The sequence below is a fragment of the Alligator sinensis genome, unplaced genomic scaffold, assembly GCF_000455745.1.
Source record: "Alligator sinensis unplaced genomic scaffold, ASM45574v1 scaffold1456_1, whole genome shotgun sequence".
Lineage (NCBI taxonomy): Eukaryota > Metazoa > Chordata > Crocodylia > Alligatoridae > Alligator > Alligator sinensis.
The window spans coordinates 350852-374344 of NW_005842763.1; the positions used below are offsets into that span (position 1 = coordinate 350852).

Sequence of the window (23493 nt, forward strand, 5' to 3'; positions counted from 1 at the left end):
GTGTAAGTGTGTCTCCTCCTCGGCCCTACATGGGTGTGTGGCCATCCCCTCCCTGGCCATAAGGAGGAGAAGTAGTGTGTGTTGTGTGTCCTCCTTGGCTGTAAATGGGGGGGGGGGTGCATCCCCTCTGGCTATACACAGGTGCGTGTGCGTGCATGTGAGTCCTCCCTGGCCGTACACGGGTGCGTGCGCCATATACCGGGGGGGGGGGGTGTCCCCCCACCCCCCCCGGAGCCATATACGGGAGGGGGTGGAGCTGGTGTGTGTGTGTTACAGGTGTGTGTCCCCATTCCCTCCCCGGCCATAGGGAGGAGGGGAAAGGGGGGTGTCCTCCTTGGCTGTACCCGGAGGTGGGGCGCATCCCCTCCCTGGCCCACACACAGGTGTGTGTGCATGCGTGCGTACGTGCCCCTCCCTGCTTGCAAACGGAGCTTACGTCACAGCACATTCCCCCTCCCTATTCCCCACGACTGAGCCGTTTAGTTCTTTCCCAGAAGCGCTGCTTCCATTCCTCCCCCCTTCAACGTCGTCACTTGGTTTCTTCCTCCTCTCCCCGCCCTCCGCGCGGTTTCCATGGCGACCCGCGAGGCTCCGCTCCTCCTCCCTCCAGCAGCGCGCTGCGTGGCCGCTGGGATGACGCGCGACGCCCGTGCGTGGGGATTCCGCCGGATTACCCGGCATGCCCCGCGGCAACATGGCCGCCTGAGCCCAGCGCGCGCGGGGCTGGGCTGAGCGGGGGCAAAGTTTGGGGTGGGTCCGACGCGGAGCCCAACCGGGCCGGAACCGGCCGCAAAGTCCCCGCGAGCCCGGGCGGGAGCGGGGCCCAGCCGCGGGTAGGGCAGGGAGCTCCGCCAGGTCAGCACCGAGCCCGGGGCCGCAACGGCCGGGGGGGGCTACTCAGGGCGCATGCGCGAGGAGCCAGCACTTGGTGGGCGAGGGGAGCCGGGATGGGGGATTAGAATGGAGCCAGGGGCAGGGGCCGGCATCCCTGATTGGTTCCCAGGGGGCGAGGGGGCAGGGCAAAGTGGGGCTGGTAGGGGCATGGGAGGGAGCCAAGCTGGAGTCCTGCAGGGCATGGGGAGGGGGGCCAGTGCCTCCTGGCAGGAAACTCTGCCCCCCTACCTGGGGAGCAGGGAAGGGCAGGGAGCCATCCTGCTCTGGCGGGGGGCCACAGTGGGGAAAGAGGGGGAGGCAGGAGCAAGGCTGTCTGGGTGTGGAAGAGAGAGGGGCTTCCCTGCTTGCCTAGAAACTCTCCCTGGTGTCACAGAGGCATGCTGTGGGTGGGGTTGCGAGTCTGAACAAGCTCCCAGGGGGCTAGGGGAAAGGGTTAGGCAAAAGCATTGCTGAGCAGGCAATGCAGAAGCATGTCTGGGTCTGGGCTAGAGCTTCAATGGGTAGGAGGCTGTGTGTGGGGAAGCTGTGAATGGGTGCATGCTTACAGCTGGGATTATGATCAAGAGAAAGGCTGTTCTGTTCGAGGAGAGCGCCAGTGAGAGAGGAATCTGTGAATCTGGTAGGGCCGAGAACTTGCTGTGTTGGGTTCAAGAGATGGCAGCTGGGATCAGCCCGCTGAAAAGCACAGCTCAGCAATGTGAGATTGCATCCCTCTTGCAAGGGCTTCACAAAGGTGCAATCCTGTGTTTTGCAGGATCAGAACTAATTCAGAGACAGCTGAACAAAAGGGATTACTCAGGAGGAAGAGGTGAATCCTCTGGATACGAACACTGCAGGGCAGGTAAGGACACTAGGAATGGGGTGGGGCTGCACCTGACTATGTTCCGGAAGTCCCATAGTGCACATGTGTGAGGCATGTTTCCTGCAAAGGGATCTTCTGCAAGTCCAGCGTATTAGAGTACTCTTCTGTTCTGTGAGGCCCCTGTTGCCTAAATGAAGTCCCCAGAAAGGATGGTAGAAGCAGAGGTGCTGATTAAGAAGGGAGCTGGCTGGTTGGTGGAATTCATTAATATACTGGGCACAGGAGACAGGGTGGTTTGTAGTGTTTTTTGTGCCACTTGAAAGGAACCTTTTAAAGCCCTCTTTTCCAGTGATGGAGGCCTAAAGCAAATGTGTGGGGACAAGACAATTTGAGCCTAGAGTTTGTTGCCTGATTAACAAATGGTCTGTCAAGTCAGAGTTGCACTGAGACCTTTCCTCATGATCTCACTCTGAGGGATGTACTAACCCAAATTGCATTCAGTAGTTGGTATACTAGAAATCAGTACCTTTGCTGCTATCTTTTAATTCAGTGGGGGCCAACCTTTTTGGCCTTTATGCCACCAATTAGCCCTTCCTGAGTGCCACTCCAATCCACCTTCTTTTGCCTGATCCACTGCTCTGTTTTCTGCTTCCTTCCTGTCTTCTGCTATGATGCTTATCCTCTCCTGATCTGCTGCCACTTGTACTCATGGTGCAGGTTGACCACCTCTGTTTTAGTTGATTCCCTGATGGCTGATGAAACTGCACTTCTGGGTTTTCTGTAGTAGAATTGAGAGCTTGAGGCAAAGGGCCCTTTGGTATTTGTTTAACTAGGAGTTGATCTTTGGCATGTCCTGTTTCACTTTCCCCTCAAGTCACTTTCAGTATAATGCCTTCATTTCCCTTTCTCTCTGTCACTGAGTCTGCAGAGAGCATTTGGTACCTGTGTTAAGCTGCATAACCAAACTCATACTATAAAGTTGGACCTTAGTGACCCAAGTGTTGCCTGCAACAGTCAACTTTCAGCTTCTAGCTCTGGAAAATTAGATGCCGGTTGCTGATAACATATTAGGAATATGTTTTGGAGGGGCCTCAGAAGCTTCACAGTGTAGCCTGGGTCTCTGTTAATGAGAATATTATGTGCTAGGACCTGTTGCCAACTCAGACTCGCTCACTGTATCAAAGATGGAATTACAGTCTTGTCCAGGGTATGTTGATTACTTGTCAGCCTCTGCAAAAGTCACTTTGCAGCTCTCAGATCCTTAGTATCTTTTACCACACTTTGGATGTGGTTCCTCTGAAATGTGTGGTAGCAGGAATTCATAGGGTCACAGGAAAGTAGGGCTGAAAGGGACCACGGAAGGTCATCTAGTCCAGCCCTCTGCTCAAGGCAGGGTCATCCCTGACTAAACCATCCTAGGCAAGTGTCTGCCCAACCTGTTCTTGAAATTTCCAGGAATGAAGAATTCACATCTCCTCTAAGTATCCTGTTCCAATGTTTAACAATTCTCACAGGCAGAAAGTTTTTCATAATCTCCAATTTACATTTCCTTTGCTGTATTTTGAGGCCATTGCTCCTAGTTCTGTCCCTTGTAACCACAGAGAAAAGGCTATCTCCATCCTCTTTATAATCATCCTTCAGGTATTTGAAGACTGTTACTAAATCCCCGTCCCTTAGTCTTCTTTTCTCCAAATGAAACAATCCTAATTTTTTCAACCTTCATACAGTTCTGAGAAGCATACTTTAATAATGTTTGTTATTCTCTGCTGGACTCTCCGATGTGTCCATATCTTTCTTGAAGTGTGGGACCCAAAACTGGACACAGTACTGCAGGTGAAGCCTCACTGGTGCCAAATAGAGTGCCAAATAGAGTGGCAATTTGCAAGAGGCACTCCTGTTAAAGGCTAGCAGTATGCTGGGTTGTATTTTTTTCAACAAGAGCATGCAATTGACTCCTATTGAGTTTATGGACTACTGTGACCCTCAGGTACTTCTATGTAATAGTGCATCCTAGCCAGTTGTTCCCCAGCTTGTATTTGTGCGTGCAGTTATTCCAACAAGGACTTTACATTTGTCCTTGTTGAATTTCAGGTGGTTGGTTGGTTGGTTGATTGATTTTTCTTTGGGACCATTTCTCTAGTTTATCCAGGTCATTCTGGATCCTAGCCCTACCTACCCTCCGGAGTCTGCATCTCTACCCAACCTGGTGTCATCTGCTAATTTGTGAAGCATGCAGACAGTCCCGTCATCCATTAATGAAGATGTTGTATGATTCTGGACCCAGGACAAACTCCTGGGGAACCCCACTTGATACCTTCTCCCAACTCGATACAGAGCCATTGAGGACTACTCATTGGGCATAATGATCCGAACGCTTATGTATCTACTTTTATAGTACTGTCATCTAGTCTGTACTTCCTTAGCTTATGAATGTCATGGGAAACAGTGTTAAAAGCCTTGCTAAAGTCAAGATGCATCACATCCAGTGCTCTCCCACTATACACAGAGCCTATCACCTTATCGTAGAAGAAGATCAAGTTGGTCAGGCATGACTTGCTCTCGGTGAATCCATTCTGGCTGTTCGTAGGAAGAGTTGCCTAGATCAGAGCTGTGTGACTGGTGGCCCATGAGTTGCATATGGTCTGTGGAGATTAACATGCAGCCCCCAGGCTCCCACCTGACTGCTGCTGCCCCAGCATTTCAACGGCTTAAGTGGCCAAACAGCCTCTCCTTCCTCTTGTTTCTGCTTCCTGCCTCCATTCCCGGGGGCAGGATGTGGTGAGGCCAGGCAGCAGAGGTGCTGTATGTATGGTTAGGGGGAATTTGGGCTGCCCATGGTGCAAGAGAGAAGCTGCATGCATATAGCTGAGAGTGAGTCTACACTGCTCATTGTCTGCACAGTATGAGAGGGCCAGGCTGTCTGGGCTGGGTGTGAGGTGGGAGGGCCCTGAGGGTCTACGGCATGTGGGCCCCTGGCCTTTCAGAAGTTGGACAGCACTGGCATAAATTACAGGATTTGCGGCATGTGGCCTTGCTTATGTGTGCTTTTAAAAAGTGGAGCAAAGACTAGCAGCTGCATAATGGTAGAATAAGCAGGGTCCATGAAAACAGGATCATCTGCTTTACTCAGTAGTCCTAGATACTTCTTCATTTAAAGAGGACTTTGTGCTTGTGAGGCCAGGAGGTTGACCTGCATTCTACAGAGGGGTTCAGCCTGGGAACCCTGAGATGAGCCCTTCAGCTGTAATCTATCTTGCTGTCTCATAAGGAAAGGATATTTAAGGTTGATGTGAGAATTCCATGCATTGCAACACTTACTGTTGTTTCATGGAACAATTTCCAGGCTAGGATCACAACTAATCTCCCTGTTTCTTCCCTTGCAGCTGAGGGCTGGCTGCTGCATCAGGAAGTGTGATAAGAACTGTGCAGTGCTGGTCCATTTCCCTCTGCCTCTCTTGTTCGTGGGCAAGAGTGCTGTGTACAGGCACAACTTGGGAAATCAGCTCTGGGATGGGTGTGGAGCAAGGGAAGGATTTACAGAGTAAGGAGAAGGGGCTTGCTTTGTTGTCTTGTTGGCTCACCCCGGTTTGAGAACAAGCTTAGCATCTCATGACTGAGGCTGGCAAGGACTGGGGTTGACCTGAGGGGGCAAAGTAACTTGTTATTTTTACTGGGCTAATTGAAAATTAGGAATTAAAACTAAATCCCTAAATTTGGATCTTCCTATTTCCCTGTTTGGGAGTGTTTTGTGGAGATTCCCCCCCGTCATATAACAATTAACACTTCGGTTTGTCACCTTTTCAATCCTTGGCATCTGCTGAGGCTACCCACAAGAGCCCAGTTAGTGCTAAGTAATGAGCCTAGTAGGTATTATGGATACCTAGGTACTAAGGACTGGAAAGAACTGAGCCCCTTCTCATGTTCTTTTTATACATGGGCCACCAAGGAGGTGTGTATGGGTCTCTGCCACTTTCACCGTTGCTCTAGAGATGAGATTCTCTTTCAGATTTCTGAGCCAGTCCCCCTCAGAAAAGACCACATCTGTAACTGGATTTTGAAGAATGTTACATTATTCATATCAGTGCCTCCTCTAAGCAGCCTGTAGAGAGGCCTTGACCTGAATGCCAAAGATAGCGAGTCTGTGGCAACTTCAGGATATGACTCCTTGTGGTATGCCCCTGTTCCCCGACTGCAAACTAAGGCTGATACTTCCAGTTTTCCCTGGGGAGTTGTGTGGACAAGACCATTAATGCCTGCGAAGTGCACAGTGTATGATGAAACACCAGAGTAAGGTCTACAAATAAATGAGAATACACTGAGCAGTGACTGGCCTACTACTCAGCATGAAGCAGGATGCTGATGTAGGCCACTGTCCAGCACACTCCGTAGAGTAGGGGCACTGATGCCAAGTAAAGCCTGAGTTGTCTCTGTCCTGTTTAAAGGGAGTGGTTGCTGTGGGTTCTCAGGGTTTGTTCTTGGGTTCTTTTACTTGACTGGTACTCTATCCATGACTTAAATGTATCCTTTCTACCTCCTTCTGCTTCATCCTCTCTTCCAGACTTGGTAACTGTTCTCTTTTTGGTCAGCGTGTCATTACATTGTCTTATTGCTAATGCACTTGGACACAGATGCTCCAGCAGCAGCAGCAGCTCACAATCTGCCTTAAATCTGGAATGATACGATATGCTATCTCTCTAGAGCATCCTACTGGGAGCTGTGCTTAGTGGATCACTAAGGCTCTCCATGCTGTTATGAAAGGGTTTAAGAACAAAGAGTTTTAATGCTGGGAATGCTTTCTTTATATGGCTCAGAGAGTGTTTCCTGCTGCTGTTTTTGAGGCGTGTAAGGTGCTGAGTCCTAGGGGGTACCCAGAGGAGAGGTGAAAGAGCCAACACACATTCCTCAGTTAAAATGAATTAACTTCTTTAAAGTTGATAGGCAACAAATTAAATAATTATTAAAAATATTTCACATGGTGCATAGTTAATCTGTGAAGCACACTACTACATAACAGCATTGAAGCCAGGAGCTTAATGGGACTCAAAAGATCAGTGAATGAGAACATTCTGAATTATTTTGGAATAAAATACTACATTTAGAAGGAATAATCACCCTCACATGTCAAGGAACGAATGAACATGTAACTAGTAGGGGTTAGGATGAAAGGGCATTTATTTTGTAATGGTGTGCTTTATTTTCTGAAGCATCTAGTACTGACCGGAGTAGCAGGCAACATACTGAATCATGTCTGATTCAGTCTGGCAGTTCCTAGAAGGTGCAAAACATGTTCAAGTGCTCATTAACTTCCTCTTTACGATCATTGCCCTTGGAAGACCCCTCTTGGTAGTCTTAGCCAGGGAACTGTCCAAGAAGATAATAACATGAGAGGGTTTTAAATTTTAGAGGGGATCCTTGGAAAGAAAGAGAACAGGATCTAGAAGCTGATTTTCTCTTATTCATGAATGGGTGCTGCTGGATATGTGTGTCAGGCAGGGGGACACCATTGCTCACAGCTTCTTGCAGGTGCTGTTTAGAGGAGAAGGAACGTATGGAGTTTGGCCTCTCCACGTTGCAAGCCGGCAGTGGACTTTAGTCCAAATGCTACTGGAAACCTTGTTGGCTAGAGGATGGAATTTTTCTAAGGAGATTCTAGGGAGATCTGACATGTTTTTATGCAAGCTTCAGTTTCTGTACTCTGCAGGATGCCTCCTTTATCTTGCTGTCCACCTCCCTCTGTGCTGAAGACCTAGCATAGAGCTGGCATTGCTTGTTTGTGAAGGGACAGGCTGGTAAGGGGAAGAGAATCCTGGTAAGTGGCAGGGAAGGATGTGTAAGAGGGCATTTGATGGTAATGTCTGCCTGAGTGTGATGGGAGCTCTCAAAGGCTATGCCAGAGTAGGAGGATTTCCAAGGCTGGCCACAGATTCTGAGTCCTGTGACATTTGTGAACACAGCACCCAGGGACTTTGCTGGGTACTTCCTCGGCATCCAAGGGCAAAAGTCAGCTATTTGTGTGGTTTGTGTGACTGCATTCGGTGAATAAATAGTGGCTGTAAAAGTCGCCCGATATCTGTGAAACGGAGGGAATAGAGTTGAAAAATGAAATGGCATAAGTTCAGGGTAGGGTTTCCTGCAGGACTCCCACTGGCTTCTAGGGGGCCTTGCTTTGGGGTCTGACTTGTGGCCACCACACTTCATGGGTGGTGTGGCGTTCTAGTTGGGTTGGTAGTGGAGGCCTCATAATGCTATGTATTCATGTTGCATTTCCAAAGGATCAGCAGATTCAGAGCCGTGGTCTCAACAACAAGTTCCTTTGGCCAGATTCTGTTTTCATTTTTTTTCTGTCAATAAAGTTCACTCATGGTTTGGCAAAAAACAGGATTGTGGAGTTTCTGACTGTACTGCATTTAAAGTCTCAACCTTAAAGTTTCATCAGTGTCATCCAGGTTTTCTTTAACATTAAAAGTTCTGAGCGCCGTACTTCAAGAGGGATGTGGCTAGCATTGAGAGGGTCCAGAGGAGGGCCACTCGCACGGTCAGGGGGCAGCAGGGCAGGCCCTATGAAGAGAGGCTAAAGGGCGTGAATCTATTCAGCCTCCACAAGAGAAGGCTGAGAGAGGACCTGGTGGCCACTTACAAACTCATTGGGGGGACCAGCAGAAATTGGGGGAGGCTCTGTTCCCCCAGGCACCACCAGGGTTTACTAGGAATAATGGCCACAGATTCTTAGAGAGAAGGTTCTGGCTGGACATCAGGAGACATTACTTTACAGTTAGGGCTGCCAGGCTCTGGAATGGACTCCCAAGGCGGGAGGTGCTCTCTCCTACCTTGGGGGTCTTCAAGAGGAGGCTGGATAGATATTTGGCTGGGGTGTTATGACCCCAGCACTTGTTCCTGCCCGGGGCAGGGGGTTGGACCTGGTGATCTGTTTAGGTCCCTTCTGACCCTAAGCACTATGAAAAGAAGAGAGCTGGGGTAGCACCTATGTTCTGGGGGTATCATATCTAGAGCTGTATAAAACCTCAGGTGAACTTGACTCTGGCATTTATTACAGATGAAGATAAGAGGCTTTTGCAAGGTAATTAGACAATTACTGTAATAAGTTTTCTTACCACTGTCTTTATATGTGCTGGTCTTGGTGACTGCCTCATGGCTCTTGGCCATAGAACTGGGCATCCATCGCTTCCTGTGTTCAGAATAATGTTTAAATACTCCTCTCAACCTAATCACCTAAGCTAGACTTCAGTCTCTGCTTTTGCTGTTCTTTAGCAGGGACTTCATTCCTGCCAAGTGGGGAAACTTCAACCGGTAAAGAGTTGACTGCATTTTCAAGTGGCCAGCAATTTCAAATGAACTAAAGTAGTTACAGCTGCTTCAGATGCCTTGAATTTCCCACTGCTGGTGTGTGGTGTTAAATCACTTTGTCTTATCTTTTAAATGTTTTTTCCCTTTCCTGTTTATGAGATGCCCACAAATGGTCTACTGTGAAATATACAAAGTATCATTGGAAAACTAGAAAGATGTTTCCTTTTAATTAGAGCTGTTGCAAGCAACAGTATTAGGTATGTGACTTTTAAGTTTACAGTGTTCTGTTAAGCTGCTAGAGCTTTCTAAACAGAAAGATGCTGGGTCACTAATGCATGAAAATGTCACAGCCTGCCTCCATGGTCATAGTGCAGTTTTTCAGGGGTCCAGTTTGTGGCTGTCTGAAAACTGAAGCTTTGTTCAGAAGGGTCTCAAGTTTTCACTGAGAGCAAAACCCTGTATTAGCAGGAGATGGTTAGTTTAATCTTTGCTTGGGAAATTAATTTGGGGAAGCCTCTTGATTTGATTCCTGAAAAAAAACCCAACCTAGCTGTTACAGGACAGCAGAATTCCTGTAGAGTGTTTTGTTAGCGTTGGCACATCTCTTACAGTTTCTTTGGTGTAGTAGGGTGTGGTGTAGTCAGGGCTCAAACTAGGTGGGGAGAGCCCTATTACTATGTAGCACAGTACATAATTTATTACTAGACTGACAACTTGCAATATAAACATTAGCCCAAGCATGATCTTGTACCAAAGCCCCACCCACGCGGGGAGCCAGGAGTCTTCCTGCCACGCGCCATAAATCGTTTATGGTTTGCTCATGCCAGTGTATTTGCGAAGCAGCTGTGTATTGGGATTAGCAGTTTACAGAGGGCCCATGATGGGCTAAATTAGGGTCTGTTGCCCTGATGATGAATGTTGGTAATGGAGTGAGTGGAATAGCAGAAGTGCTTCTCTGTAACGGAAGGCAATTTGTTCAGGAATTGGGGGGAGGGGGGCTGGGGGATGTCACTGGGAAGGGCCGTGAGCTGTGTTGACTTGGACTCTGAGGTTAGCAAGGTGCAACCCATTGTGCTGCTCACGAGCTGAGGTGGACTGCCTGATTGCCAGCTGCCTAGAGGGGTTGGGGAGATTGGGTTATTTGAGTCAGTTGGGTTATTATGTGGGATGCAGATGAGCTGTTCCTGCTCTGCAGGGTAGCGGCTCTCAACTTTTTCAAACTGGCAGCACCCCTTGATAAACTCGAGGAGCCTCTTGGAAAATGCCAGCTCTTAGGTTTCTCATGTTTATTTGACTCCAGAAAAATAGTAGAGCAATTCTTCTATTGCAACCAACTCAGAAAGACCATAGCAGCTCAGAATGTTAACACTACAGATTCCTATTTGAAAATTCTGGGTTTATCATATGAATCATGTTTGCATACCTAACAGTGTTTACCTTGCCTGATGCCCCAAATCACCCTTGAAAGGATCTCAAGGCATCCTGGTTGAGAATCACTGATATAGGGGCCGAGAGCCTAGCAGCCACTCCTAGATGCAGTTTTGCAAGCCTTAGTGTAGTGCATTTTCTCTGGGTTTGTTGCATGCGAGCAGATCCAAACATTTTTATGAAGCCACCTGGATATAAGCTCCCTTGCAGGAAAGTTTTACCTGGAGCACAGAAGGTGCTGTGGTGCTGGTTACAGTATAAGGATCCACACTGGAGCTGGACTCTGATTATTCTTTTCATTCCTTTTCTTGGCTATTCAGAGTTTTATATAGTGAGTTTCTCATGTCTGACTCACAAGAGGGAGGATTTTTATGCTGAAGTCCCTCCTGCCCCCTTTGATCCCTGGGGGTGCAATATGTAAATAACTTGTAAATGTGTTTGCACTGTCTGTCAGTGCCTGGCACCATGGAGCCCTGAAGTCAGTTGATGCCTCTAGGTGGTACCGTAGTATGTGGAGTACTTGGACCTGGCACCGGATGAGACCAGCCAGTATAGGTTAGGCACATGCTGAGCACTGGGTGAAGCCCCGTTGTCATGTAGCACAGAGAGGAGTAGGTCATTTTTAGCTGGTGGGTATCTCCATGAGCGAGTCCTTCCCTGGGTGGCTTGAATTAAGAATCTATGTGGAATGTGCTTCAGCAAGACCCTCTCCCCCTTCAGATATTACCACTGAGTACAAGTGCCTCCCAACTATACACTGCGATGTGTCCCTGCACCCAACAGGCCCTGCTGGGGTCAGGGACAAGGACAAGACAGATGGGCTCTGGTGCTACTGACTTCTAATTCTGTCACTTTGCAGGCAGCCTCTCAGTCTGTTTCACTGAGCTGCTGCACAGATGCCTCTCTGGAGTAGGAATGTTTTCCCCTGAGCTAGGTTCTTGAATTCAGCTGTTCGGAGATTTCTTAATTGATCTGCCTGTGCTTGGGGCCACCAGGTGAGTCATGGGAGGGGCTGCAGCTCTTAGATACACCAGAGCTGGCGAAAAGGAGCGGAACAAGTTCCCACCACACTCTGTGCCTTAGCCCCTTCAGGTTTGCAGTGATATGTTGGTTTGGGGAGTCCATGGTGAGGGCATGGCCCTCCACGCCCTTATGAACTCCTTTCTACCTTTCTAGTTTCTGTGGATGAAAATATTCAGTCTCCAGCCTCTGCTTGATCTTGTGTGCCTCTGCTGAGACCGCTGGAACCTTTTAATGTCAGATATATGTTATTGATTCTTGAGAAGTGAACTGAACGGAGACCTGTCGTCACACTGTCAGGCCCTACCAGCTCTGGCCTCCTTTTTATGAAGTTGTTTTTTCCCACTGAAATGTGTGTGGGCTCCTGAACATTTGGAGACTGCTGAAATTTGTCCGGTGGAGTGGGGGAGGGCCACGCTATGCCACGCCAATTTTAGTTTTGGGTGACTTTTCACTGAATAACCAGAGCAGATGCTTCCTCCCCTCATTTTAAATGGAACCCCCAGGCATATATCACATGGTAAGAGAGGGGTATAGGCATGTGATCATATTTCTAGCACTCTTGCTCCTCCTGCTTGCTGGTTTTTTTTGTTTTTTTTTTTATAGGACCAACCTCTCCTCTACCCTGGGGACACAGTGCAGAAGAATTGTCACCTATGTCATCCAGAGCAGATGCAGAGGTTTAATCGCAGTTCACTTGTCAAACTTGCCTTGAGGCCGTTCTACCCCAGGGTATGACTTTGCTCATGTGTTCCACAGTACCGCCTTAATCTTCTAGTATTGCTCCAAAGGGAGTGATCCAGGGCACTAGAAATCACAAACACTAACCAGGATGAATATTTAAGAAGAAGGAACCAAGGGTAGCAGAGGAGTGTGTTGTTTTTTTTCACCCCCCACCCCCCCCAGCCTGTTTGTCTCCTGCTATTTTTTCTCCTGCCCAGCTGTGTAGTAGGTTAGCAGTACGTGTCTGTTCTTATTCTTATAAAAGTAGACTTTGTTCTCTGGAGACTGCTAATCATGCCCCATGGGGGTGTAATCAGTTATAAGGTATTTAATACAGTGCAGGCGGGAACAGGCCGCCTGGCCAGGCTGGCAGATTGCAACACTACAATTATAAAGGGCCCTTTTCCCCCATTCACCCGCCCACCAGTGGCAGGATGAGGGCTGCACCTTGAGAGGGTATTACACATCTGAAAAAATAAATGTTGGATGGGGGAGGGAGAAGGGAAGCTGCAGAGACTCTGCCTGTTCCTGGAAGCAGGAGAGGGAGATCTGAATGCTTGCAGATTTCAGCCATTGCAGCTTGCACCGTTGAGATGTGGGAGTCTGGGAGCAGCTGGAGTGAGGATGGGTTGCTGGGGATGGCCCTTGGCAACTGGTAGCAGTGGAAGGGGCTTCCTTCCTCTGCATGAAAGCTGAGTTAGGTTTTCTTGGTGCGCATGTGGTTGGTGCTGAGGAAGCACTGTCTTCTACTCCCTGTAACTTAGGTGCTTCTGTACACCCTACTGGGTTCCTGCCTGCATCTGGAGGGCTTAATATCTTTATAAATCCCATCCTTAGTGCCACTATCTTGTGGGGTCCATGTAGGTGGGGAGACCCCATCTAGTGTGGTGTTGTCTTCAAACACAGAACTGTTCCTCGCGGTCTGCTTTTTGGATCTTTAAGAGGAATGCGTGAGGCAAAGAGAGACTGTCCTGAAACCATCTCTGAGCCCCTTTCTCCTAGGGGTGCACTGCCCTCCTCTGCAGCCTGCCATTGTCCATAGGTGAATGTCCTCTTCCTCTTTTCCAAGCTCTGCCTCTAGTGAGCGCAGCTCATCTGCCACTTAATTACCACTGCTATACTCTGGATCCTCTGGGATTAGGGATTAGTAGCTCTGCTCTTCCCTCTGCCAGGTTCCAGTTCTGCTGCAGGGATGTGGTAGTCCCTGAGTTCTAGTTGGGGATAGTGCTGCTGCTTAATAACCTCAAGAAAAGGGTGAGAGAGCAATAGCTTCCTGGCTAGGGAGCTAGGGTGCATTTGTAACTCTCTTGAGCCCACTGAGGCTCTGTGAGAAGATTGCCTTGCACAGAGGTTACCAGGCACCTGGGATCTTTGTGCTCTGACTGGCTTCTGCTTGTTTTGGCACAAGTGACTATGTGGTGCACTGACAGGGAGAAGGAGGCATCTTGTATAACTGAGCACAGAGCAGTTTCTCCCTCCAGATCCCCTTCACTTTTCCTGCCCCATTGAGGGCAGAGAGTTGTTTCATACCTTGAGACAAGTTTGCATGCAAGACCAGACTCTCAATAAAGGGAATTAAGGTCTCTTGCAAGAAGCTGAAGGCCCCAGCCTTTCTCAGTGGCTTCGTGCCCAAATGCACCCATTGGCTTTGCACCTCTGTTGAACTCTGCCCGTTCCTGTCACCAAGACTCACTTGCAAGGTTGTCCATTAACTTACTTCTAGGAGGAGGAGGGAAATGCCCTTCTGGGGCTACTCCCCAGCTCTGTGACTGGCTCTGGATGTTACTTGCGCACAGATGGATTCTCAACTCCGTGGCTTGTATTTTCCCTTGTTAACGTGCCCTATGCTGGTTGTTTTGCCCTACAGCTCTGGGAAATACGGTTGCTCTTGCTGTCCCTTGGCTAGTTGGGCTTGTGGCCAAGGCAGGGCTCGGTGGCCAGGCTGGTGGGTATGAAGGCAGCCGGGCGGGTGCGTGGGCTGGCCCGCTTGTTCGTGCCGCCTGCCTTGCGTGGAATGTGGTGTGTTTGCCTTTCTCGGGCTGCGGTCGCAGGCCACATTCCTGCGCAGCGAGTCAGCGCGCAGCAGGCGGCGTGCTGTTCATGCCCTGCAGCTACATGCTTTCAGCTCCACATCAAAGGTGTGTTTGGTGTGTAGCTTGTGCCATTCCTGGCCACACCTGGAGGCCTGCAGGCACGGGAAGGGGAAGGGGGGGCGGAGCTGGGGCTGTGCGCTCAGACGGCATTCAGGATTCAGACTTCTCGCGTGTGCAAGCGCAGCAGCCAAGTCTCTGCTAAACCACACGAGGAATGCGGCAAGAGTGCGGAGTGGCACGGAGTCACTCCAGGGGCATGTCCTAGCAGCAACACTGCCTTAATAGGTGCAGCAAAATAACTCGAGCCTGCTGCCTCTGAATGATCTGGCTGTTTGCTTGGATGTGTGCATCGGGGGAAGGGGGGAGTTAATTTCTAGCAGTAAAGCCAGTTAAGGTTGATTCGTTCCCCTGCAGGCTCCAGCCCAAGTGGCAGATGATTGGGTGGCTCATGCCATCCTGCGGCACTTGGTACAAAGTGCAGATGAAATAGTGCAAGGAGAGAGTTGGAGAGGCTCCAGAGCCTTTGACCCATGCAACTGATCCTTTAAGTCAGAGATCTGAATGTCCCATTGCCATGCATCCAATCTCCCTAGAGGGTAATTTTTTATTTATTTTTTTTTTTAAATGGGGGTTTGGGTCTGTTACTCCTGCCTCTTTCTGTTGCTCACATCTGAAGCAACCAGTTCCTTGGTAGCACCTCCAGGACTGGAGGACAAACAGTATGAAAGTTGAGTGATGACTGTAGTTGCGGGGATGCAGACATGTGATACTGTGACCCTCTTCCTAGCATCCTGGGAGGAGCAGGCATGTGGCAGCCTGGCCATGTAAGCCATCTGCCCCAGCGAGGCCTAAGACTTCATTGTCCTGGGGTGGGGGGTGAATTCTGCCATGGCCTGGAGGAGCAGTCTGATTCCAGTGGGACTGTGGTCATGGCTTTTGGAGAGGAAACAATAGGAAACACACTTCCTTTTGGTGTATCGTCTGTCCTGGGTGAGACTCTTGGTCTCTACAGTTCCCTTCTTGGGAACTCCCAGCTGCCCCAAGGGCTGTGACTGAAATCCAGGCCAGTCTCTTTCAAAGCAAAGCTGCTGCCATCTACCATAGGCCTTTCTTGCTCCCAAGGTGCAACAGGCTTTCTGGAGCACTTCAGTTTGCCAGGGTAGTTCTTTCTTCCCCCCCTAGCCACAGTTTCCAGATCTGTTGCCCTGTGCCAGTGGCACCCAAACTTCTTGCTCTGCATGCCAGATCCCATGTATGAAGTTGGTTCACTGATCTAGTGAGTGCTGCCATGTTATCTGGCCTCTGGTGCCCCCCATGGCTCTGGAAATTTAGCAATAGGGGAATGGTAATTAGCACTGCCACTGATCCCCAGCTCCCAGCTGCCAAATTTTCTGGAGCATATGAAAGCCCCACAGGCTGGATGACAGCTCCATGGGCCAAATCTTGCCAGCAGGCCAGAGGTTGAGCACCCCTGTGCTTCTGGTGCTGATGTTCACTCACGTTGTCCCTGTTGGTGTGTCCAGTTGAGTGTAGTCCTAGTCGAGTATGAATTATTGAGGTGGCAGGGACAAGAGCGCTCTATACGACAACATGTGGTTTTCATCATAGGACTCTCATCTGAGGCCTTCTGATCAGAAAAGGCCCCAGAAATCATTCCCACTGGGTTCTCTTCTCCCTTGCACTCTGTCACTTGATTTGTATCTCTTGTACCTCTGGTCTTTAGGTCTTCTTAAGTTTGAAATAGCTCTCTTGGATTCTACAGAATGCTTTTGATTGACCCTGTGACCATGACTAGCTGTTGTGCATTTTGGCTTACTCCTTGTTTGCTGTGAGAGAGGCTATTACTTTCATCCTTGGGGGTTTTACTATAGGAGTTGGTGCTGTTGTGTGTCATTCGTCTGTCTGTCCATCCTCCTCCCCACTTTCAGGTAGCTGGGAGGGTTTTGCAGGGAACTGAAGTGAAAGGGAGATGATATTGGCCAGGGAGTGGGAAGAATGGTTCCTTTAATTTCCCATCGGTCAGTGTTAAAGAAAAGTTGAAGATAGATGTAGCCAGTTCTTAAATTCAGAATCCAGGCTCCCTTGCACCTTGTGTCAGGGGTTGCAGGGTTTTGATCCGAAACTTCCACATGAGACAGCTGCTCCTTACAGTTCAAGGGTTTTTGGTGATATCTTTTATTGGACCTACTGTAGTTAGTTGGGAGAGATGAGCTTTCAGGCACGAAGTGCCCTCTTTCCTCAGTTCACTTCTTCATTTTGTGCCCAACTTCTTTCCCAACTATACAGTTTATCCATTCAGTAAAAGAAACATGAATGCATGTGTGCACACGTGTGCTCTGTTAACCCCCTTTTCCTCCTGTATTTCCTGTACAGTTGGTACAATATTCCAACTCTTGTGATTCAGGCAGTGAACAGCTCTCAGAAAATAGCTACAGCTCCCCTTTGTGGCTAATGAGGGGAATGGAGGGAGCACAGTACAGACTGGACTCCGTTACCTATGGTTTAAATAGGGACTATAGATTCTTATTACCTGGATTAGCTTTTGTGACCCCCCCCTTTGTTCTTACGAGTGTAATGCTCATTTGCTTTTCTCTCTTAGTGCTGCCCCATCCCCCATCTATCGATCTGTCTCTTCCCTCTACCTCCCTTGTCTTTTGTATTCTGATTTCTCTCCTTGTATTCTACTTTCTGCATGTCCTTTCACAGTATGTGATCGAGTGAACTTGTATGCACGAATATTTGTGCACTTGCTTATTTGCTCACATGCACTTTCTTTCTATATTTGATCTAGTTTGTGTATAAAGTTGCATATCTGCAACCTACTGCCAATCAGGGTAATAATCAATATGTTGTCCCAAGCCCTGGTGTTCCAGGAGGGTTGCTGTGGTTCCTTTATCCTTAGCAGATTCTGCAGCCCACAGTTGTGGACTTTGCAGGGCCCTGTGTGTGGCTGCTGGATGAGGCAGAAAGAGCAAATGAGCAGCCTGCTTCACAAGTTTGGTCAGCACAGCCCTCTCAGCAAAATAACCCCATCCCATAGACGAGCACTGGACTCTTAGTTCCTTGAATGTGTTTTACAATATGGCACTGAACTGTAAAACGGCAGCCTGCCTCCTTTAGGAGCCATGGGGCCTGAAGCCAGCCAGCCAACCTCTCTTCCAAGTTGCAGCAGCTTTAAGGATGCTGTGTGTGAGGAGGGATAGGGAGATCAGCAGGCAAGCGGGCAATGGGGGCTTAATGTGCAGCAAGGCCTGCAGTGAGCTCAGTCAGGGAAAGGAGGCTGTGAAGCAGCTCTTGCTTTTTGAGGAGGCTGAGGACTTTTTTCACTGCTGAAGCAGGTATAGATTTAACCTCCTTGTAACTAACAGGCATGAACTGTCTTGGTTGGCAGGGGGGAATCACAGGGGAGACTAGGCATTTAGCTTTATGGCCATGTCAGCTTGAGCTGCAGGGCCTGGTGTTGCCCTTGGCAAGTTGACTTCATGGTCAGCCTCAAGTGCGAGGTCTTAATTGCAAAACTCTAGAGCTGTTGGTTCAAAAATTATACCTTTTATTAGACCAACTAAGAAATTGCAAAAAAAATCTTTTTCTGCAAGCTTTCAGGTATATGCGCCCTTCCTTAGGCTCAGGGAAAATTAAAGATAGTAAAAGTCCCCATAGGTAGAAAATAAACTTCATTTTGCACAGAAGTCTTCATTTTAGCTCTCCCCAGCATGAGGTCATTAGGTATTTGGTGGTTAAAAATCCTACCCTGGTTCTAGCTGTGCAGGCCGGCCCCTGAGCTAGACAATATCTGTGAACTTCAGCACAGCCATAGGAAGGAGGGCTGTGCAGCTTGATGCTGCAGGGAAAGTGGGCAGAATGCTATCATTAGTAAGGAATGGGTCTGGGAGGGGGGTGGCACAACTTTTGGAAAGGGGGCAGACTGCCTTATTGTTTGATGTTCACTTTATACTGCTGTCCTGGTAGAGGAAGCAGTGTCCTCTGCTCTTTAGGGGAGGGAGAGATTTACTCACGCCTAGGAATGCAGCTTGCAAAAAGAGGCTGAGTGAGCCTACAGTTGCCCTTAGCTTGGGCCTGGGGTGGGTTGTGGCTGTCTCAGAAAGTGTCCCCTCAGCAACTGAGCTGGGCTGGAGGCTGAGAGAACTGTGGGTGGCAAACTGGCTAGTTGACTGCAATGCCAAAGGGATGCACTCTGGGTCTCCACCCCGCTACAGTGACCGGACCGCCCTGCCTCTAACAGAGCTGGGGGCAGGGGAATTCTGTGCGTGCTCTGACCTCTGGCTTGGATCTGAATTAGTTAGGCCCAGTGTACTTTTTCTTCCTTGTTCTGACCACGTGGCCTAGAGAAACTATTGCTTCCAGCACATAGGTCAGCCTGCTCTGATCCAGGTGAAGTGCTGTGCACTGTGACATGGGTGACCTGCACTTGTACCAGGGACAGCAGTGACCATGGACCAGATGGTGGAAGGCTGAGGGGCTATATGATCACATATAGGGGCATTTATAGACATCTTCATTAAACAAGTGTTAAAATTCCCTCGCCACCATTTTTCAGCACAAAGACACTGATATGCATGATGCTGGAGTCTGCTGGAGCATGGTAATTACCATGTTCCAGCAGACTCAATTAATCAAGTCTGCTCTGACATGCTGTAATTACAGCGTGTCAGAGCAGCTTTGCTGTATGTGTATCGGTGCTCATGGTGCCAGGGTGACTTCACCATCCAGCATTAGTAAGTCCGTGAATAAAGAGAGGCATGGATGCAGGTAGCAGGATGAAGAATGGCTACCCTGTTCCAGTGAAGGATTGGGCAGCAGCTCCACTCCTAACTTCCACAGGGTGAGAATTGCAGGATGTGGTCACTGAACAGGGAAGGCTTTTGTGGAAGCTCAGGGTCAGCTTTGTATTCCTCTCTTCTAGTTTAATGGGCTTTTTGCTCCTGATTACACCTAAATTTCTGTAAATAATGGCCTTCCTTTCAGTACTAGTTGGTCAAGAGCTGTTACAGGCTGTGCTTGAGGAGAGCTTTCATAAGCAATACCTGGGCTAGATGGAGGAGAGGGAAGGCATCTCTATCCAGGGACTACCCTGGCACTATTCTTACATGGCCCCAAACTGGTAGATTTTTGCCGCAATTTGATTTCAGCTGCAAGCTGTGTTCTCAGTGCTATACAGAATATGGAACATTCCTTTCCTAAAAAGCTTTTTGTGATGGATGACAGAGAGGATGGCTCTGGTTTCCATGGCAATGCTTTTAAATTTGACTATGCCACCTAGGAAATGTAGGACTTCCAGCTGGCTGGTGTTTGAAGCTCTTTCAGAAGGAACAGGGAGTGAGGTCGTGCCGTGCTGGTTCTCATCTGCTGTTGGCCAGTGCTGCTTCTTCCACTGGGTTCTGGAGAACAGGGGAAGGGAACATTCCCCTGGGGCCAAAAATGGTGTCTGCCATGTGAACTCTGCAGCTGGAATCGTGGACATGCACTTAATTATTCAGCCCCAGATGCAGCTGTAAATCCACACAATGGCTAGGTCTGTGCCATCCTCTGCCTCGCATCTCTGACCATCTGTTGGTGAAAGGGTAATTAAACCAAAACAGTTCTTACTGCAATTGAACCCTAGGAGCAGAGAGAACTGAGCCTGACATAAACATCCTTCTCCCAGTAGGAAGTTAGAATTGGGGCTGTATTTTTCACTTATTTAAAATATGAGAACATTTGACTCGGTGCTGCTCGTTTATCTGCTTCTCCCACGTGTGCTCGCCCTCTCTTCCCTCTTCCTTCCCTCCCCTCCCCCCCAACCATGTTTTTTCTGGACACAGGTGTGTGAGTCTATTCAGTGGAAATCACAATGCAACATTATGCCTGCAACTTAATTTCCAGAGGTCAGTTCCCCCGACACTTGTGACTTTTCCATATGAAGCTTCCTGCAAATACACTGCAGCATGGTGTGAGCTAGAGGTGAAAACACTGGCAGAGCCCACTGTGTCTTTGATCCATTCCCAGCTCTGCCACTGACTTGTTTTGCAGTTTTTTGTGCAAGCTTCCTGTGCCTCAGTTTCTCCACCTGTGAAATGGATCTAGCTTTTGCTCACCTGGATGTTGGGTGGATATTGTGAACACAGATCCATTAATGTTCAGGCAGTCAGAAAGGAAATGCTGTTGAAGAGAAACATGTTCTAAATTGTAAGATACTAAAGATGCTGATCTGAGGTAAGGATAAAACACTTGATCCATTGCCAGAAAGGAAATGCATCATTAATAGGGCTGAGCTTTTAATAGCACGGGTTGGGAGAAATTGTAATTTCTTCTTTCCCAGCAACTGCTGCTGCTGTATCCCATGTGCCTATCTAGGATATGTTACCTGGGGGCCAGAGCTTCAGAGTGGACCAGTCCAGCCAACAGCAACCGAAGACATTGTAACTGCTTGTAACTTTGCAGGATAGCTGTCATGGATGAGAAAGAGTTGCTTCTAAGGGCACCTTAGGAGGGAAGGACTTGGTCTTTTGCTGAGACCCTTCAAGGGAGACAGTTTTTTAGTGTTTCTGCAACTGCATTTTGGACGGATTTGGAGGGAAATAATGATTCCAGATTTATTGGTTGTCTTCAGGCCAGTGTGCAGTGTTGGGAACAGAAATGGGTAGCTGTTACTCCCTTTTGCCAGCAGAGGTAGGCTGGCAGAGGTGGGGGATATCGTGTCACCCCATTGTGCTTAGTAGGGTGCTGCCTACCTGAGCCAGGGGGTAGGGAAATAGGTTTTAACATCTGGTTGATTTTTATGTTGATAGCAAAAATGGGTTATCAGTAAATTACTCATGGGAGACTCAGGCCTTCTTCACACACAGCTTCTGAAGTCCGTTTAGCTTAATCAGTAAAACTGTTGTATGGATAATTAGCACGTCTCTTGTGCAGGCATCCTTAGTTCAATTTTGAGTGCTTTGATATCAGTTCATTATGGGGTGCCCTCTAGCTGAATTGGGAGTGCCCATGTAGGAGGGTTACACTGATTTACCTATGTCGATTTCCAAACCAGATTGGGTGGATTAAAACACCATGGGTGTAGGCGAGACCATGTTGGGGGGAGCTGCTCCATTTCATTAGGTATTGAATGGAGTGCAACATTGACCAGAGCTGTGGTGCCCCGGGATGAGTCTCCTATTCTGTGGCATTGACAACCCCTGCAACAGTGTAATGGTCCTTTGGGTCCCTGATATCATTATGGGGTGAGTGACATCTTGGGCTGTGGGTTTCAACAGGGCAGCTGGTATGGATTGCTGGGGATTAGATCATGTTTATTGAATACCTTTTATGGGGGCTGAGAACACTGGCCAAAATGTAACTGTTCTTGCTTTTTGTGCTTCAGTGCTTCATTTTGGATTCCAGATCCCAAGAAGGCATTTTATAGGTTACTCTTTCTCCCTCCCATATTTGCCCCCAGAATACAAGAGCTGGCAGAGCCCTGGGGAAGGAGGTTCCTGCTTAATGGCTTGTTTAAAAGCTTGTGCAGTCACTTTCTTGCTGCTCTCCAAGCTGCTTGCTTGCTGTAGCTCTTGCCTTGCTGCTCACAGAGTGTGAGGAGTTAGGGCACTGCCCTAACACCCCCCTTGGGTTTTGCTAGCATTTACTTAGGACATGACCTTGTGTCAACACTTGATTGTGCTTGTGCTGTCAGTGCCCCAAGTCCAGTCGTCTGGAAGTGCTGACCACTCATCTGACCCCTGTGAGCTATTTCCTAAGAACATGTGAAATGCTAATGCATCTCCCCTTAAAGACGTGCAACAAAGCTGCTAAATGTCCTTGCTTTATTGCTGCTGCTTCTGCCTCAGGATGCTTCCTTAACTCTGCCTATAGAGCAGAACTGTAGGAGCACAGATACCAGGAGGTTTTGTTTGGGGAAGGGATAAAAAAACAGGGGACACAAATATGTAGTGTGTGTTTGGGGGAGGGAATATATGTAAACCAGAGACTTGCTGTCAGACCACCTTGGAGGTCTGTAGGGATCACAGCACAAGTTCAAGTAGGCTTGTGCTGCTCTCATATTTGCCTTCAACCAACATGTTGTACAGTAGGAAGTGACCCAGATGATTTGGTAGATGACACTTCTGTCTGAGCAACTCTTTGGGCAATATTAGCTGGAGTCCTTAGAGAGCGAGGCAATTAGTTGCATTAGTCTAAGTCAGGCAGAAGGCAGGGTAGATGTACATCTTGTGGACTAATTAAATTGGAGATGAATCAGCATCTGATTAAGTGACTGTTGCTCATGAAAGCTTATACACCTCTGATTCAGTTTATCCATAAAGTGCATGTCTACCTTGCCTGGAGCTGTTAAAGAGCCTTTAGTACTTCTTAAAATTAGGGTGCTAGTGCTGCATGTCTGACTACATCCTAGCTTGGATATTTTCTGCATCACTTATATTCACCCTACCTTTTAGTTGGATATCAGGTTCTTTGCCTCTCATCCTAACCTGTTGTATAGTGGTGCTGTGAGCTGCTGTTCAGCTGGAGCTACATTTCTGTAATGTATGGATGCAGTGACTTCTGAGCACAATTGAAGTTTATAAAGTGATTCAGGATGTAAAGTGCTGTTGAAACCAAAACCACAGTAAGTAACAGGATAGGTGTCCAGGGAACTGGAGTGTGGCTGAGCTGAAGAAACAATCATCTTTGTTTTGGAGAGCAGCTCTTAGTAGCGGCCAGGCTTTGCCAGGCATCCTGGCTGTTTGATGTTAGGCTGCCCCAGGAACAGCTCTTTAATGAAAGACTGCCTGAGGAGGAACCTGGATTGTGGTGAAATAGGGCATGGTTATGAATGTCAGATACCCTATGGTGCCTGTTATATTAGCCTTCCTGACTGCCTTGCTGGATCAAAAGAGGTTTTTAGAAAAGGAGACGGGAAGCTAAAGCAAGGGGCAGCCCCTCATGCATGGTAGCCAGGTTTATAGTTGTGAGGAAGCTTTAACTCCAAAGTCATGGCTATTCTGCCAAGGCTGGGAAGAGGGAAAGAAACTGAGCTGTCATGAGCTTTACAATGTCCCAGAAGTTGTTGGCTGTGCTAGGCTGGCACTTGGTGGCTGAGAAGCCAGGGTCTGCGCATCCCTTTTGGGAGAGGGAAGGGTTATAAGTTTGAAAGACGTCTCCCCCAGTACTCTGTGTAAAGGGAATGAATTGCTGTTACCTCAGAGTCCTCTGTCCCTCCACATGTCTGGAGGGAGGGGTTTTTTGCTGCTG

At 48.5% G+C, this 23493-nt stretch overlaps 1 protein-coding gene across 10 annotated transcripts in view; it reads left to right on the top strand.

Annotated features, from left to right (window-relative positions):
• The first annotated feature begins 680 nt into the window (after positions 1–680).
• Positions 681–23493, top strand: part of TJAP1 (tight junction associated protein 1) — a 45083-nt gene continuing 22270 nt past the window's right edge. For 7 of the 10 annotated variants that reach the window (XM_025216740.1, XM_025216739.1, XM_025216737.1 and 4 more), the window contains exons 1-2: positions 681–855; positions 1649–1735. The gene's annotated coding sequence lies outside the window, so the exon portion shown is untranslated. Of the gene's footprint in view, positions 856–1648; positions 1736–3836; positions 5238–12055; positions 12182–23493 lie in introns of all 10 variants that reach the window. The other 3 variants (XM_025216741.1, XM_025216736.1, XM_025216738.1) reach the window with 2 other exon arrangements.